The sequence below is a fragment of the Mesocricetus auratus genome, unplaced genomic scaffold (assembly GCF_017639785.1).
Source record: "Mesocricetus auratus isolate SY011 unplaced genomic scaffold, BCM_Maur_2.0 Super-Scaffold_6730, whole genome shotgun sequence".
Classification (NCBI taxonomy): domain Eukaryota; kingdom Metazoa; phylum Chordata; class Mammalia; order Rodentia; family Cricetidae; genus Mesocricetus; species Mesocricetus auratus.
The window spans coordinates 49702644-49720936 of record NW_024429184.1 but is presented as its reverse complement, the minus strand read 5'-3'; the positions used below and the strand labels follow the sequence as shown (position 1 = coordinate 49720936).

Sequence of the window (18293 nt, the reverse complement as noted above, 5' to 3'; positions counted from 1 at the left end):
CAGCAGTATCTAGATATGATTGAATTTGAAGGAAAGGGGGATAGTGTGTCTTTTATTAGATCAAATACTGACAGCAACATTCTGGCATGATGGACATGCCTTCTGCATGAGATGAGTATGACATCCTCTCAAAGTAGAGCCCTGGGAGCTACATGCCAACCATAATAGATGTGACCTTTCAGTACTGTGGCTGCTGGCACGGCCCTGGTGTAATCCTAGATCACCCATTTTTCCATTTGGATGCATCTGAGACTGACAGAGCAGGTGTGTGGCCCAAAGTAACTGATTTATAGTCAGCTTTCAGTCTCTTTCCTGCTTGTCTCTTCCAAAATAAGCTGAAAAATCTGCTTCTTTTCACTGCTTCTGTGGAGGACCTGGAGGCAAGAGTTGTGGTATTCCTGATGCTTCTGCTAACCTGATGTGATTTGGATCACTTGCAGCACTGCTGTCAAATGCTACACCACAAGTAAATCTGGAGCTTCGTCCTACAGAGGACCTGAACCGTCATGTGTAGACAAGCAGTCTGCAGTGCATGTCTGTGGGGGCACTGTCTCAAGTATTGCGACGTTTAGGGGTTGATTTTGTAATTCAGTGACACTACCAGGACACCTGCCTGCAGAGATGTACCCAAATCACCCAACATGGAGAAAGCTTGTATGTAATTCAATGGCCTCTGGCTTCCTAGGATAAAAACTTAGGTCATATAGTAGTGAAAATGGAGAAGGAGACAATCATATTTGCTGTACCCTATGCTGTAAGCAGGGAAAGTGTTTAAAACCAGTGTAGGGCACACTTCAGGCCTGTCTTTTCCTGAAACTGACTTCATGTTAGCTTGAGCACTGAACCCACATTGGTCTCAGTTTTGTCTTGGACCACCAAATCTTTCTGGACCTTAGCCCTGCTCTTTCAGCCATGACTCTGACCTTGCCTTTGTTTGGATTATATACAACTCTTATGACTGTATGCCTCAGGATTCAGGCTCCTGCCCCGCCTGCCTCCTGCTTGCCAGGTCAATCCAGCTCTGAGGCCAGGACCCCTTATTCTTTGTATCCCAGGACCTGTTAGTGGCCATAGTTGAGTTCAGGCAGCCTAGGCAACTCTTTGGACTAGACCCTGAGTTTATGCCAAGGAAGAAAACTGTGTACATGGATCTAAGCCATGGAGGAAGAGGGCAAGCCAACTTGTGCTAGGAACAGAGGGCATGCTAAACTCTCCAGTGGTTAAAAAAAACCTCAAGGGATCTTTGGCTCTTAAAAGGCATGCTCCAGAGAAGGGAATGGAGTCTGGTGATACCGATGGCTTCCAGGGGCAGCTTTGTTTTGTGCTCACTTACCTACACTTGCTCAAATTACACTAATAATCTTAACAGGGAGGTGAGAGTAGTATATGGATTTTTTGTGTACTAGGAAAATCATGTTTAACGAAAAGTGATACAGATAGCTTTTTCCAATGACAAAGCTGGACTCATCTTCTGTAGTCACCCTGAATAACACTTTTTAGTGGAGAAGTCCATTCTAATTTCCAGAAAAAGTGCTAAGATGGAAACGTTTTTTTTTTTGAGATAATCTTCCTTTCTTTAAAAACACCTGTTTCTTTCCAAGTGCACATAATGAAAGAAAGCCAATTGCCGCAGATGCGGAGAGAGGCACTTTTAAGTCTTTGAGAATAGACTCAAGCTGTCAATTGCAAAGACAATAGAGAGAACTGACTGGAGGAAACCACGGATTTTGTTGCTAACCACTGATTTGGTGATGGAGGGAAGCAGGAGGAAGCAGGAGACGAGAGCTGATGTATTGCTGCCACGCACTCTAACACTGCTTCTCTGATTAGCGTGCTCTGAGTAGAAGGCACACGGTGAGTCACTGCACACTTAGCCTCAGGTCTGCAGCCATGAACTAAAGAACAGACTGAAATACACATGGACACCGAGAACTACTCCAGAGAAGCTTCATCTGATGGCAGTACCAGATAAGTCACCAGTAAAAAAAAAAAAGAAAAAGAAACCTTCAAAGGCCAGTTTGCAGGAGACCAAACACATTTGATGTGCCTACTCCTATTTATAGACTTAACTTTATTTTTAAAAAGATACATGCGAGGCTGGAGAGATGGTTTAGCAGTTAAGAGCTCTTAGCAGCAGACCCAAATTCACTTCCCTGCCCCTATGTCCAGTGGTTCGTAACTGCTTTTAACTCCTGTTCCAGGGAATCTGATGGTCTCTTCTAGCCCCTGAGGGCAGATGCATTCATGTCCACATACCTCCCCCAACACACATACACATAATCAAAAATAAAACAAGTCTTTCAAAATAGCAAAAAAAAAAACCCCACATAATCTGTGTCAGGAGCAATGACAATTGCTGTAAACCTGATGATCCTAGTTCCATCTCCAAAGCTCCACACTGTGGAAGAAGAGAAACTTGTGCTCTGACTTTCATTTTTGCACCACGGTGAGCATTTACTTATACATGAGCACACATGTGCGCGCGCGCACACACACACACACACACATTCAATTTTAAAACAAAAATTAAAAGCACATATCTTTGTAAAGCACCTTACTTTCTTATTGTAGCTTGAAACCTAGTGCATAGTCTGAAACTGGGCATCTGTCAATGTTAAATTGTGACAAATCTCCTCTTCTGTTATGAAGGGTCAAGAGTGCATGCATGGAGTGGCTTCTTGGCTTCCTGTAGCACATGATGCCTCCAGTATTTGACACTATTCCCATGACAACACGCGAACTCACTATATGACTCTCCCTTTTGATGGTAGGCGTGGAATACATGATGACGTACTTCAGGTCTGGGGAAGTAAGATTTGATCCTAGAAAAAGGGACTGAGTCAAACTGTGTTTTTTACCACAATTAGGAACTTTAAGATCACACTGACCTTTGCCATATTACACTAGTAAGAAGAGAAGCTCTTCCAGATTTAACCCTCGGAATGTGTTGGCCTAACAGTTTAATTGTACAAGTAGAAACAAATATTTTAGCCCGATTGGACCTCAATTCCTTTACTTGGAAGGATTGGTAATGGTGTGGAAAGGGCCTGGTGAACATTCTTTTAAATGCTGACCAATTAGTTTTCTGGAGAGTTTCAAGTAGTTTACAGACAAGACCCTATCTTGGTGGCGATTACACTTTACTGTGCACTTATACAGGAAAACAAGAGCAGCTTCTTATGCACTGTGGCAACTTCTCTGAATGGAATGACAAGGCTGAAGAAGACTGGCAACTTTAAGGGCAGAACAAACAGGCAATTCAGAGAAAAGAACCAGTGAGGAGGTGAGGCTTGAGGCAGTGACCCGGCAAAGGAGAGGTTTCTCCTGCCTGGGACGCGCCTCTTTTAACATCACATGGCTAGTTCCTTTTCATCTTTCAGATTTTAGGTCTAGTGACATTCCTCCAAAAATGTATTGATCTCATTATTTCTCCATCTTTGCCAGATTGCACCTACTCATTATCTCAATTTATTTCTTCAGACCATCTTATGACTGTCAAAATAATCTTGACTTTTTTTTGGTAACTTGTTTATTATGTGCTTTTCCTCTTTGGGAAAGAGGATTAAAGTTTTATGTATTTTATTCACTTATTTGGCTAAAAATATTACAGAAATGAGACCATGTAAAGAGCCATAGGGAGAAAAGAGCACAGCACACCAAGCATGATGAGTTGTTGTGGTCTTGCAGTTGCTTCTCCTGAGTCCTCTCTCCTGTGATTTCCTATATCTACTACTTCTAATGTTGGCTCTTGGGTTGGATAATGGGAAATAAGCAAACAATGCAAATACAGGCTTGGTAGGTGCTTGCTTAGAACAAAGGAGTCATGGGAGGAAACCTGCTCTGGTTCCATCTCTTCTCAGTAGGAAATATGGCTGGGATATCAAACACCAAGAGTCCTAGCTGTGTAAGGAAAACTTAGAACCCTCCCTTCCTCTATGACCTTCTAACTAAATTTAGCTACATCAGTAAGTCCAGTTAAAACCAATGGAATGATTTACTGACCCCACAGAACTATGATCAATTAGAAGAGGGGAGCGTAGGAAGTTCAGAGTTCAGAGAGGCCAATATGAACCTTGCCCATGCAAAGCCATTTCATATTACAAATTATAGGAAGATATTAACTGATTTAAAAGGAAAGTGTTAGGATCAAAGAAGCTGGTTAGGAGACTATTTCAGTCATCCATTGCCACTGAACTAACAAAATATGGGAGAAATTCCAGGATCAGGATTGTAATGACTTCAGAGAAGCTCTGGTGCCTTTTCTAGGAACTTTCTTTCAGGAGCCTAAGCCTCCATTAGAGCTTTTAATGGCTTCTGGTGACTGAACCCATGTCCGTACATGTTAGACAAGTGCTCTACCACTGAGATACAGCTCCAGTTATTGAGCCTTCATTTAGAAACCTGGTCACTATGCTTGGGAGATCATTAGAAGATGTAGAATAGCACCCAATTCGAGAAAAGACACATTCATCTCACTATGGGAAGAGACCTGAATCTCTGAATAAGCAATACAGTACAATCATGCATATCATCCCTGTCCTTTACAGATCAGAAAATCGAAGCCAAGGTGAACATTGACCTGTATTCAGGGATTTACAAAGGAGAGGATGGATGGTAAATTAATTTAGGCTGCCTAATTGGGGAACAGGTTATGACCAATGTAAGAAATCGTATGGCTCTGGGTTGGAAATATGTGAGAATGTTGATGATATGGGACAGACACGACATGAAACCTGATAGTAGAGTTTAAAAAAAAATGAAAGGAAAGAATGGATTTTATTGGAAAGCACTCTCACCTTAGCCATATACTCTATTCTGTATCCTACCCCAAATAATGTAAACATCTGTAACAATCTTGACAAAATATTTGAAGACTCATACCTCGCTTGTCTGTTTTTCACACTTACTTTTCTTGAACCTGATTTAAAAGAAGGTTTTTTTTAATGATTTTTCTTTATATATGAAGATAGACCTCAAACACATATTCTGAAAAAGAGGGACTCTTGATAACATATCAGGTGTTAGACAATTATTCAATGAACTGAGTTTTTCAGAAAAGTTAACACATTTTGAGTATTAATTTCAAGGGCTTTTTAAAAATCCTTTCTTACTATCTCATTTTCACACAGTGTCTTCTGAAACCTATTGAACAGAAAATTAGAAAGAAAATGCTAATGGTGATCATAATTTAAAAGGAGATAGTTTTTATTTTAAAAGAATATTTTTAAACATGTGTTTTTATTGTAGTTTATGGCCAAAACCAAGAAATGTTTTAAGTATCAACCAGTAGCAAAATGCAGAAATGTATTTGGCATTGTTGCATTGTGGAATATAAACAGAGTCATGTGAATCAACACAGAAAAAAATCACAAAATTTAATCTATCAAAGCAAGTTACATTGGAGAAATACATATTCTATAATACTAATACATGAAGTTTAAAAACTCTTAGCTGTAAACAGACAGATTTTAGGTCCTTGTTGTGCAGCAATCATATAAGCAATGTACTTGAGGAAAGTAACCACCAAGTAAAGGCAGCAATGACTGCTTCTATATAGGAAAAATGGGAAGAAAAGGAAGGTTCTCAGAGACTTCACCCTAGACAAGAATGACACTTTCCCATCATGGTAATAATCTGCCACACTGAGAGAAAGCCCACATCAAAGAGAATGATATCAAAGGCTTAACAGGAATGTCAGTGGAGAGCACATGTCCAGAGTTCTTTCTGAGCACATGGTCACGCTGAAGAATTTCCAGAGCCTTCTGGGTGAAGGTCTGTGGGGCAGGGTGGGAGGAATATCTAGTTGCAGGATATCAGTTGCCATCAATCAGTTACTTCATTTTGTAGACAAGGTGTAGGAAATTCAAGGAACATTTAAAAATAGAACAGTCTAGGTCAGCTAACTCATAAATAAATGTAAGATTCCATGAGGTGCAAATGATCATAGTGGGACATTTCTTATTTTACATGGTAGAGAAGATTCAAGGAAAAGAAGATGCCAAGTCTTGGTTTAAAAGAGAGGTTGTCATGGAGCTAGAAGAGAAGTAGGAAGGGATGCTGGAGAAGCAGCCTGGCTTTATTAAGGTCATCTTATTTTCTTTATGTATTTAAGAGCCTGTTAGAAGCAGCTGTAGTGGGATGTCACACACCGAGGACAGCCTAATGGCCAGCAGGGTCTTTTCAGAGGCACATAGTCTGTCTCTCACCTGAACTTGTTGGGATAGTCTGGGTCACACATATACTTTGAAAACTCAGTTCTATCTGGTTCAAACATGTTTGTTGGTATTGTACATGATACACTAATGAGTAGGCAAAATTCCTTGGAGGAACATGGAGAACGAACGCTGATGTTCCATGAAGATTATGTTTCCTGGTTGTATCATTTGGAGGAATGAAATTAAATAAACAAACAAAATACATAAAGATACAGGAAGAACCATTTGAGCCTTAATAAATCATTGTCAGTATTCCGTAGTTCTCTAAATCCTTCCAGAAAGATCAACCATATGAGATTTTCATCATTTTACTTCCTTTAGCCCTATTTATTTGACATATTCACTAACTTCTCCTATTTAATAGAAAATCAAGCTCAGGTAGACCTTATTCATAAGATGATAAAATAACATATGTCTATATGAAAGACACTACTGACCTTTATCAATCTACAAGGTAATCAAAATTGTTCTGGTCACTCAGTGTTAACACTTTAAAGGAATAAAAGTAGAAGATAGCTAAGTTAGCAAAACCAAGTGTAAAACCCAAGGCTTGGCTCACATACTCCTACTTGCCCTTTCAATTTTACCTTTGCAAATGGCATTCACATCATTCTTCTTTCTTGAAAAAAACTCATAATCTTTTATGAATATTTTCTTTCACAAAACCTACATATCCAAGAGCCAGCAAGTTAGTGGCCTAAATTCATCTCCTTTCCTGCTATCTTCTACCTCTGCCTGCAGCTCCACTAGATCCTGGGAAGATATTCAGGAAGTACATGTGTAACTCAGGCAATCATAGATCTTTCAGAAGAGGAATTTGTCTCTCATAGCAAAACAAAACTCCCCACAGAGGGCTTGTGTACAAGGGAGGTGTGGCTACAAGGTGAGGTGAATGCTAGTAACCACTGTGATTTTGGTCCAAGGGGAGAAGGGTCTGAGCTTGTGAGCTTTGCCCTTGGAGAATAGATTATGACAGGAAATGGTTCTGGCTCATGATTGGTAATACCCAATGGTAATGATCTCTCTGAATGAAAGTTGGCAAATCTGAGGATTCAGGACAACTAGAAATCATTAAGCAATGAGCGCACAATAAAAGATAAAAAGTAAGACACAGGTAAGGAGACAACATATAAAACACTTTACAGGATCAGTGAAACTCAGTGGGGCTGTCTGTGTTAAGGTTCATTCAGATACCACGTCTTCCTTTTGTCTGTAACCCAGGCTACAAGTGCTACTTCTCCAGCTATCATGACCCAGAGGTTTGTGTTGGTCATGCAGTGACCTCTCCCTGGGCAGGAAATCTACAGCTGTGCAGCCAAAAGCTCATGGCAGATCATGCAGATGTAAAGGAGTAACATGTTACTAAAACTTCAGTGGTGTTAAAAGAATACAAAATCCTTCTCTTGATATTTGTGAAAATCACAGGTCTGAAATGCATCTTACCAGACTCAGTTCCATATGTTGTTGGACTCTATCTTTTCTAAAGGCCCTAGACAGGAATGTTTCTTCCAGCTTCTAGAAGTTGTCTGCATTTCTGTACTCCAGCTTCAAATCCAGCATCTTAGAATCTTCTCTCCTTCTGCTTTTTACCTTCTTATAAAGAATCTTCTTACCTCAGCGTCCCTAACTAAACCACATTCTGAAGTTCCCTTCCCCATGTAAATTATAGTCGAAGGTGTTGGGGATTCCCCTTGGACATCTTAAGGGCCACCAGGGCACAGAGGGTATTTACTGAAGGATTCATAAAACTATGATAGAGATTGGAGATGGGGAGTAGATGGGGTACTCTATTGAAAATAAATCAATGAGGGGACAAGAGTTGAAAATGTTTGGATGGTATATTTAGGATATGATGCTCAAAGGAATTAACTGAATTTTGATTGAAAAAAGACCTAGATATTTTATGCTAAAACACAGAGATAAGACCAAGGGTTTGATTCAGCAGTAGTATGTCCTTAGAAGGTGAAGGAAGGACCCTGGGTTCAACTCGGCAACCAACCACTTGACTAACTAAATGGTTAAATAAAATGTGAGTGTAATTGTGGGAAGGGCAACAGGAAAAGGAAGTGATAATTGGGATATAATGATGAACTAACAATTCCATTACCACCATGAATAGCATTCTGATCTTTTTCAACTGAGTGTAGTTAGTGTAACATGTCTATCCATTACTCCATCTGATTTTTAGGCAGTCTATATAGCATACTATTTGAGGAAAATATCATTGCTAATGTCAGCAACTGATGCATGAGAAATGACTAAGAAGAACTGAAAACGTTTGTTTTGCCAAAATGATTGCCAATAAAACAGGTTGTGTGGACTATCCACTTTAATCCCCCTATGACACAATAGCACAGAGGTGAGTCAGTAGGATTTTCAGTTTTATTTTATAGGTGCTATTATGGCTACAGAGTTTTGCTTAGTCACTAGGGTCACTATTTTGTCGCAAATCCATCACTACAACTTGATGACACAACAAGGACACATTTTTTCCCCAATACTTGTTTTTGGCAAGGCGGAGACTCATTAAACTCCAGTTTTCAAAGTGAATTTCAATATAAAATTGTCATTCTAAGCTCTGGGGCATCATGAACAGGAGAGCAGCAGAGTAAATACCTCTGTTCACACAGCTGCAGAGTGATGCCAGGAGCACCACCAGCCAATCATTGTAAAACATGCAGAATCACATCTAAAGGGCATCCGTAAAAACGTCTTCAACATCTATTTAGCCCTCCTGTGAAAAGGTCAGCATGATGGGAGTGACTTGTCTGTACTCAGGCCTCTTATCTCCAAGGAGACATGTGATTCTTTCCTTCTGCCTTTGGTGTCTCTATGAACAGGGTCACTGTGATGGAGAGGCAGGTCTAGACCCACAGTCTGGGGATTCCCTGTGTCTTCCTCCTCTTCTTTATGCTCCAAAGCATGAAGACTGCCAGTTTTATCTTCAAAGACCCCCTGGTACTCTTCTTCCCTTCATTTTCCCTTGTTGACATTGCCACTTACCTTCTGACATCAATTCACAACCTAACTGACCAAGCTGCCTGAGCCTTTGTTCCTTTGATCCGGCTCAAGTCCTACTGAGAATAATGATCCTGAAACTCAATTCTGATTGCCTCACTAGCAGTTGCCCTGCAAAACCATGAACAGCAGCTCTGTCAAGTACTTTAAATCCATTCTTTTAGAATATAGTGGGAGTTTCTTCCTATGCTTGGTTTTTCCAGTAAAACAGGACTTCCTGTCATCTCTAAATGTAATCTGCATGCTTCTCTCTGCCTTCAGGTTTTTAGTCTCATTTACTCTTGTGCTGACTAGCATCCTAAATACATATTCACTTTGGAAAACATAAGGATCTCTTACATGGTGGGCACAGTAGTGCTTTATTTTCTATGTGGTAATTCCAGGATCCTCTGAAAACACACGAATGGCACAAAAACCTATGACTACCGTTTCCCCTTTTTATGTGCATTTACGATGTATTTATAGTTTATTCACTAGGCATGATGCTAGAAAAAGCTAATAGTAAACTAAAATACTATGTTGTCATAAACTTTTGTGGATACTTATTATACTGTCATCATTATTTTTCCTCCTTGAGGTGACATGAATAGTACAATATCTACATGACGTGCTGCTCTGTTAGTTTAGGTCATTATGTTAGAGTCACTTGAGGACAAGCCTTGCAATTCCAAGTAGTCAATTTGATACCAAGAAGCCTACTAAGTGACTAGTTGATGGATGGTGTGCACAGCCTGGGTATACAGACTACAGGGTTAGTCCCATTCCAGGAAAAATGAGAAGAAACAAGAGTTTTTTTGTTTGTTTCTGTTTTCACAACACTGAAAATAGTGTGTCATTTAAAACTTATGAATTTTTCATGTCTGTAAATTTCTATTTAATATTTGAGGACTGCAATTGGCCACAGGTAACTGAAACAGTTCTAAGAGGGGAACTGTTGATGGGGGAGCCAGATAGTATTTGCTTAGTGAAGGCATTCATGAAATTTATACTGTCCCAAGTTGAAAGTTACCTCCTCATTGCCACTGAATGTTTTGCATCGTTATGACACTTTTCATATTGAAGCCATGATTGCATTCATGCATACACCTCTCTCTCCTCCACATGAAAAAAATTGAGATTAAAAACTGAGTTTTATCACTCTTAGGTGTCTTGTATTATTCTTCATGTATAGCCTGTGCTAGCATGAATGAGTGAGTTATTTTTGTTTTGTTCATTTATTTCATGGCAACTAGTGAAAATATGAACAATTCATTTGGGCCCACTCAAGAATAAAAGTCACATGGACCTAGAAGAGTGGATTATTCAGGTGCATAAAATAGTATTTGGATACACTAAGCCAAGAGAAATCTCATCACTGGAAACTGGCATCTTAGTACACCATTTTCAAGAAAAAAATATATCCTCTCACAACCTAAGACTCAGTCTAATCTTAGCACCAGAAAGCTGAAACCTCCTCACTGGAGAATAAGTAAGTTTCAATTTTTAATAGATGATAAACTGTCACAGAACTAGGAGTATCAAATGAGCCCAAGCATTAACCATTTTTGAGAGTCAGCAAAGGGGCATGTGGGGAGAGGGTTAGGGTTTGGCCTCCAGTCAGGTATTGGCAGCAACAACTGCTCATGTCTATGAAGGCAGCCCTTGCTCTCCCTAGTCAGAGAAGAGATTGATGTTACAAGCTTTAGTAACTAAGAGCTCTCAGATGAGTGGGAATGGTGGATAGTCTACCAGACAGGGTAACTGAGGAGGCCTCCACTCTCTTCCGGAGATGATTCAGAATGCTATAGAGCAAGGTGATGAGTTGGGTCATTTCTGATTTATAAGTGGACCAGGAAATTTCAAATTGAATTACAGCATTGAATCGAGAGGCTACATTGCATCTATTAAGACAAAAAATGGAGGTCTTCCTAGGGGCTACATTTGAAGGTACTACATTTCAGAGCACTATGAACAAATTTTATGCATGTAAATCTAGAAGGAGCTGGGTTGGGCTCTCATAGGAGATGATGAAAGGTGAGATTACATGAAGCTGAAACTTTGCCTGACCTGATAAACCTCAGCAACTTAAGAAAGAGAACTTTGTCTGTCTGCACTCAGCCTCACTAACATTATCATGGCAAAAGGAATTTCTCACATCGCAGGCTGGGCAAGCCAAATATGGTCTTCATGCAGCAGCATTCTGTACTTGAGCTTACACAGGCACGTCTGCTTTCCAAGAGTGTTTCAGAGAACTGGGATACGGCTTTGTGGATTTTTATTCTTTCTTTTTGAAATTTGATATACTTTGAGTATTGTTTCAAATTCATCATCTCTTTACTTTCAGTATGATCTTATTAGTTTGTTACTAAGCAGAGGGTGAAGAACTGAAACCACATGCTTGGATAGTAGCTAAGATATTTGGAAAGATGGCAGTGTGGTTGTACGCTCACGACCCCTCTCCTGGCCAGTGTTCCACCCAAAAGATTCAGATAGTAGAGCAACAAGCTCAGTGAGCATCGAAGATACAGCCTCAAAACCAAACAGGCATGCACCTTACTCTTTTAGACTCAGGCAGAAGACAGGAGCACCTGGATGGGTGGAAGACTGATCCATTAGCTCTGGTAGCAACTAAGAGTCCCAGCTCCCTGACTGGGTCCAAACAGTAAAACCAAGGCTATCCTTCAGCCTGGAGAAAATACACCTCTCAGTTTTTAGTGAGAACACTAATAGCCCTTGAGAGGAACTGGAACCCTGAGTCAAATTGCTGTCTGTCCACACTGCTGAGAACTGGAAGAGCCCACCACGCCCCTCCTTACTAGTAACACTAGGGCTTCAGTCTACCTCCCACAGATTCAGGGAGGCATTTTGACTCTTAGGTGAAATTTTAAATGATAACAAGGGGAGAAAAGATAACCTTGTGCACCCAGGTCAGGAAGTGCAAAGTGGAAAATTGGAAATTGATATTTTTCCATATGGAAATCCAAAGCACACAACACTTCCTTGAAAGAATATTTCTAAATTATAAATTGACATAGAATAGGACCTTCACACCTCATTTTTAGGAACCCACTAAAATCTAAAAGGAGTAAATGAAGATAAATATGTCAGAATGCCAACTGTGTTACTGACATTCAAAAATCTCATGGGGGTTGGTGTGATAATTCAACTGGGCTTCTACTAATTTAGATGTAAAAGGTTAGTTTCTGAGTACTCACATACAGTGATCCTGTATTTGAATATAAAGTTTTCTGCACATATAAGTTTCTCTACTTAGTGAAATGAGAGTCCACAGATAGACACAGTCAGGTTCTATGGCCTTGAAAGGCCCGTGATTAGAAGGAAGGGATGGCTATTAATTTTACCTCATTCACATCTGAGTTATCTGATGGTTATAATGGGCATATATTTGAAATATTTGTATATTTTCTCAAACATCTTACATTTAAAAACATAAGAGAAAAATAGGTTTCTATGTTTTTTTTAATCTACTGATGTTAGTTCAGATGCCACTCAATTTTTAAATACCACTTTGTTGTCTCATAAAGCAACCCCAGATTTTTCTCCAAACAAGTCCTTCTTTATCTCCCAAGGGTATCATCACTATCATCTAAACAGAATAAAATGAAATTTCTTCTCCATGTGTGCACTGGAACCATCTGGAAGGTTGTGAAAAGCCACTGCCCCACTTCATCGTCAAGGGAAATAAGTCTGGGTGAAGACTGGGAAGGTGTACTGGTTTCCCAGTGAAGTTGGTGGTGCTGGCCTCAGGATAGTACTTACAGAACCACTGCTTTAAAAAATATTTTTAAATATTTAAAAATATCCCTTGTGACAGAAATGGCTAAAACTTCTAGAAGCAAAAAAAACTTCATTGACAGGAAGTCTTCTATTGTTAATATGACCCCAAAGCTAAGTGTTCAAGACACGAGGCTACAGAGTGTTCACTATCGTGTACCTCAGAAACCAAATCTGACTTTCTGTGTGGACTGGTACCATTTTCCTGGAGTAAGTTTCAGAGAAAGGATCCTTTTTACATCATACTGTGTCTACTGGGAGGTTCAGCAAAGCTTTTCCTTCAGTTTGGGTTTGATGCTATTGTTCGACACCATTTCAGGAGACCTAAAAGTACTTGCAAGCAAAGTAGCCTCCTCCTCTCCCATGTCCTCAAATCCTAGTCTTTGGGCTCTTCCCATCCCATTATATTGTACAGTATAATTGCATGGCCATTGCAGATACACTTTCAAATTGTATGTTTACTTTGTGAAAGCAATTGCTTTAAGGAAACCAGAGGTCAAACTTGTAGTTGGTTAACAGATCTGAGAAAAAGAGGCTTTGCTCTCCTCACTCATCTTGCTTGCTCCAAGCTCACTGTTTCTTAACACTGTCTCTTAGCTATTCTACTCTGGAGAGGACCAAGCTTGCCTGGATGAATCTAACTTACTTTTGTTCCCAAACTAAACCTCCCCGATTTTGAATATTTAACCATCTTGATACAAATTCACAGCAGGTTATTAAAGGGAACATAGCTTTAAAAGATAATTTCTTCCCATTCAATCTGTGTTTTACATGGACGTTTTTAAACTCAGAAACCTTCATGTAAGGGAATACACTTCCAACAATGGAGTGTCACAATCAGTTGCAGCCCAGAGAGAAAGAGTATCAGAGCAGTTTCCCAGTATACTCACATCACAGTACATCAGCTTAAGATGCTGTGAGAGCTGTGCTTGTGACCATGGGAGCTATGCTCTCCTTTGAAAGACTCCAAAAACATCCCTATTTAAGAAGGAAGTGAGTGTTACCCTACATAGTAAAAAGTCATCCTTATGTTGTTATCCCAAGAGCTGGACCCACGCTAGCCTATTTCCTACAGCTAGAAGTAACATTTAATTATGGCTAAGAAACCCTTTGGCTATAGCTCTGTAAGTAGAGAGCATGATTACAGTTCAACAAATAGCCAAGGGTAATATGGTTAAGTTAGGTTCTAGGGCCTTGTGGCTAGATCAGAGGTAGGAGTGTAACAGGTCAGATCTTGTAGAGAAATAACAGAGTGCCTCTCTTTTGTAATCAGGACTGGATGTGAAGGGTGAGGGATGGATGTTGAACTCTCTAAAATGGCTATATTGTTTTATAAAACTAGCTCTTTTATATGTACAATCTATAATTTATAAGCCAATCAGGTTTCATTTTTCTTGTATTTCTTATAAAAATATAAATATGTTTATTTTTACTAATTACCTTACCTTGAAAAATCCAAGACCATCTTAGCTTGGCAGTGGGAATCATGACTATTTGCTTTGCTCAGACTACATTAGATATCTGGAAATAAGAATGTTCATGACCATGACCATAACCATCAGGGGACAGTAAATCAGGGGAAGTCACACTAAGCCTCTAGACTCAGAAATGTCTTTGGTAGAACAGAAATCATTCACATTATTGAACATATTTACAAATTTTGGCAGTGTTCTATTTTACCTTTGTAAACAAAAGGATCAAGAGCCCCTTCAGGGGTCTTTGGCAACTGCTTCAGACAGGAAGTAAAATATTCTGCCTCACTTTTAGAAGCACAGAACTCAGTAAGAACTGACCAGTTTACCCTTCTGGCTTGACCTAGAAAAGGAGAGGAAATTTTTATTTACACAGACTGAATAGAAAGTAACCCCAATCTCAAGAAAATGGCAATTACTGTCAAAATTTATGGCAATTGGGCTGGTGAGATAGCTTAGGGATTACAAATAGTTGCTACCCAACCTTGACAACCTGGGGCCCACAAACTCTTTCAAGCTGGTCTTCTGACCTCTACTTATACTCTATAACATGTATGTACACCCTCCACATACCAAATACATGAATACAGGTAAAAAATTTATAAATAAATGACACTGCACTTCTGCATGTAAAGATACATTATCACTCATGATTTTCATTCTTACTTTTTTCAGTTAATATTTATTTGGATTGTTTTTTCTCAGATAAAAACCCAAAGATAAACTAAACTATAAATGATATATAAATCAAAACCTTTGTTGTACTCACGTAGATCTATAAATGTGTTTTCATTTGAGGTCACAATTCTATAATTTTTGCATGCCTGCATCTAGATCCATCTAGAAGAAAAACTTTCTAGACATTGAAGGCTTTCATATCACATGCACTACTAACTAGCATCCCAAGTCACCTGAATCTGTGGCACTGATCACGTAGGTTCTGCCCATTGCAAATATTTGTCTCAGGCCACACCCACAGAGATACTGTAATTTATAACTTTATGAGAAAAATAAAAATCATTTTCAGAGCACAATTGAAGCTGCTTTAGGGAATGAGAGCGATAAAGGGTTTTCCCATATTGATAAATATTTCATTGCATTCAGTGGATTACAGAACAGCAAGGCTCTGATATTGACTTTCAGTTCGTCTTCAGTGAGAAATGCCTCAGGGATCACTATGGTCAAAAGAACATACTCTGGGTTTCACAAATTACTTTATGTACCACAGCAGTCAAAGAATACTGACTGTGTGTTAGGCCATGAGCTACTGTAGATACAATTATGCAAAATAGAGGTATGAGAACAAGTAAAAGTGAAAGACATGTTTTTCTAAGTATGGACTAACAGTTTTGCAAGTATTCTTTCAAAAGACCTTCAAGAGAATCCTAGAGACACATCTGCCATTCTCCTTGTTTTACAAGAGAGAAAAAGAGCACAGGAAATGGAGTCAATTGACCATTTTTTAACACATTTAGTGCCCACCTGAATCTGTTGCATGTAAAGGATTGTTTTGCTGGGGTTATCCCTAAAAATACAACTATCAACAGTTAGATAGTTATTACAAACAGCAACAACAAACACCAAGCACATTCTGGAAAACAGCAGGCATTGCCTGTGATTTGGAAGAGTAGAAAAGCCTGTTCATTCTATCAGGGATATAAAATGGTACAGCCATGGTGCAAATTGGAAGGCAATTCCTCACCAAATTCTAACACAAGATTACTACCCTGCAGTTACCATTTGGAAATGTACCTAAAAGGAGTGAGTGGAGACTTCAGATACTAGTGCACATTAGAACAAACCAGTGATTTCTGCCAGATACATGAGAAAGTGAAGTGTGATATATATATGGCCTTTAAAAGAGGGAAATGCACTTCAGCATATGCTAAGTAAAAGTAAGCCAGGCCCCAAAGGACCAACACTGACACTGCTCACATGTGGACCTGGAATTACCACATTCACAGAGAGTCATCACCGGAGTCTGGGGAAAGGAGAGATGGGAGTTCAATGGGTGGAAAGTGAGACTTTTGGAGAAAAACGGTGGTGAGTGTCACACAGTAATGTGAATGTCCTTCATAACACAGAAATTTTTAGTCAGACGTGTTTCCCAGGCAAATTGAATTGTATCACATAAGTATCAAAATAAAAAAAATAGTGTCTGTGAACCTTAGAAATTAGAGCTAGATAAGTATCATTCTCAAGTCAGCGTCCTCTCTCAGGATTTCGGTAATGCTCGTAGTCTGTGGAACTCCACCTGACCCAGGAAGTACAGCAGTTGGTAGGCAAACCAGATGATAATGACCTTGACTAGGTATATTTACAAATTTGATGTAAGTATGTATTAGTATAAATATGTCTGTAGGTGCGTTAGGATTATGGATGTAGACTGAGTACATAGTCCACAGGCTTAAACATCGTATTTCAGAATGACATCGTTCTGCCGAAGTCTGTTTGCTTTCAGCACTCTATTGCGCCACCTTACATAATTATGAAGCATTAAAGTAAGGTAAGGAGAATCAGTAACTAGACGGAAAGGAACATAGGCAACTGTGCCGAGGAGGCTGGAGAGTAAAGGGCCCAGTTAAGGCTCACTCTGACCTTAATTGGAAGGCATGGTCTTGTTTTATGTTTTTATTAGCACTTTCAGAAAATTAACACAGCCTCCTCTGCCTCCCAGCACAGGTAATTTTGTGCCTGGTCCATCTGCCTACACTGATCAGTACTGACACAAAAGATTCATTTTTTTCCTTCCTTCCTTCCTTCCTTCCTTCCTTCCTTCCTTCCTTCCTTCCTTCCTTTTTCTGTCCTCCCTCCTTTACTTTGTCTCTTTTATCCTTTTCCTTCCATCTTTCCTAACTTTTTTCTTCTGAAGAGAATAATTACAAGAAATGCTCTGAGCAAATAGAAAAATTAAAATAATTAAAGTAAACGTTGGCAGGAATGGATCTGAAAATAAAACAGGGGGTTAGAGAGATGGCTTAGTGTTTAATAGCACTTGTTTTTGCAGAGAACCAAGGTTTGATTCTCAGCACCTAAAAGTTGGTTTACAACTGTCCATAATTCAGTTCCAGGTAATCAGAGGCCCACCACAAGCATCAGACAGACAGACAGACATACATATATACTTACATATATAAAATAAATAAATCTAAAATATTTTTAAAAGGTCAAAGCATTTCCATGGAAATCTCACGTGCTCTAAATGAGCCCCATGTTCCATCTAAGAGAACAGAAAGACAGCTCAGGCAAGATGGAGGACCTAAGGCTGGTTTTGAGGCCCTGTGGAGACTTCGAAGAGCTATTGTATGGGCACATGCCAAACTAAATTTCAAAACAGGATTGTAGCAAGCAGTTAGCTGCAGAGCAGTGAACTTGGTATACATTTACACAACACTATAAAACAAAACATCCAAAGGATAGTGCTTATTATGCAGGAAACGGTCAATAAAATAATATGATTGTTATCTTATCAGTTTGCAATATATAAAAAGCTTACAGGATCCAATAATAAAAAACAGAGTTACACTTGAACACCAGAATGTAAACAGATTTTTATCAACTAGATTAGAGTAGGACTTAAAAATTTGGTAAAGATCTACAATATGTGGAAAGTTGTTATTGAGGATGGTGTGTCACATGCCACCCTGTGTTTTAGACCGGTCACCCTGGACATCCATCGTCTCAAGTAGGTCTCTAATCTTCTCTAAGTTTTTTATTGACACTTCACCCTTGACCACAATTCTCAGTACAGTAACCTCAAATGTAGGCTCATAAGTCCCTTCCCTTCACTTGAGTGATTTTGTAATCCTAGAAG

The 18293-nt window shown here is 39.3% G+C and overlaps 1 protein-coding gene across 5 annotated transcripts in view; it reads right to left on the bottom strand.

Annotated features, from left to right (window-relative positions):
• Positions 1–18293, bottom strand: part of Ca1 (carbonic anhydrase 1) — a 75972-nt gene that overhangs the window by 19786 nt on the left and 37893 nt on the right. For 3 of the 5 annotated variants that reach the window (XM_040741980.1, XM_040741981.1, XM_040741979.1), the window contains one exon: positions 14688–14822. The exons of the other annotated variants lie outside the window; for them this stretch is intronic. The gene's annotated coding sequence lies outside the window, so the exon portion shown is untranslated. The remainder of the gene's footprint in view (positions 1–14687; positions 14823–18293) is intronic. 5 annotated transcript variants of the gene reach the window in all.